The sequence below is a fragment of the Halyomorpha halys genome, unplaced genomic scaffold, assembly GCF_000696795.3.
Source record: "Halyomorpha halys isolate HHAL.00 unplaced genomic scaffold, Hhal_1.1 Scaffold572.1, whole genome shotgun sequence".
Classification (NCBI taxonomy): domain Eukaryota; kingdom Metazoa; phylum Arthropoda; class Insecta; order Hemiptera; family Pentatomidae; genus Halyomorpha; species Halyomorpha halys.
The window spans coordinates 128,422-129,069 of record NW_027107638.1 but is presented as its reverse complement, the minus strand read 5'-3'; positions in this window follow the sequence as shown (position 1 = coordinate 129,069).

Here is a 648-nt window from a genome sequence, read left to right as displayed (position 1 = left end):
GAGTGTTTTTGTAAGGCGTCTAATCATTTTAAAACCTGGGAGTTTCGACTGGAGATCGATGGCTACCTCACTAATATCGGTGTCCAGGTCAAAGCCATAGAGGACCCACTTCTTTGTCCTTTTAGTACCTCGGGGGGCGAAAGTATGGAATTGTACCATGCCCATCTTAGACAGTAACTGGCTGGCTTCATCGTGATGCTTTTCAGTGTCTAAATAGAGTCGGGTCTCTTGCCTCGAATTGTTAATGGTGAACTTATTGATTCCGATAGTGGCGAGGACCGACTTAACCGCCTGTTGCGCCATGGCAGGTGTTATGATGATTGGTGGCGGACGTCGCTCATTGGGCAGTTGCTGGTTGTCCCGGACAACAAAACGATTAGGCACGACTGGTGTCGGGTTTGTGACCGATACGTCTTGGACAGCGTAAGAAGTTCTTCGAGGTTTGAAGGCACGCCGGGCCGTTTCCACCTTTATCCAGCCCTCGTCTCTGGGTCTCTTTGCTCCTTTGTTTGGCGGGTATTCCTCCTCCATATTTACATCGTGCTCTATTTCCTCTATTTCCTCCTGGTACGAGTCAGTCGGAGATAGGGGAGATATTTGATCCTCGGTGGCTACAGCCTCAGCCATGTTGGTTTCGCACACACTTTC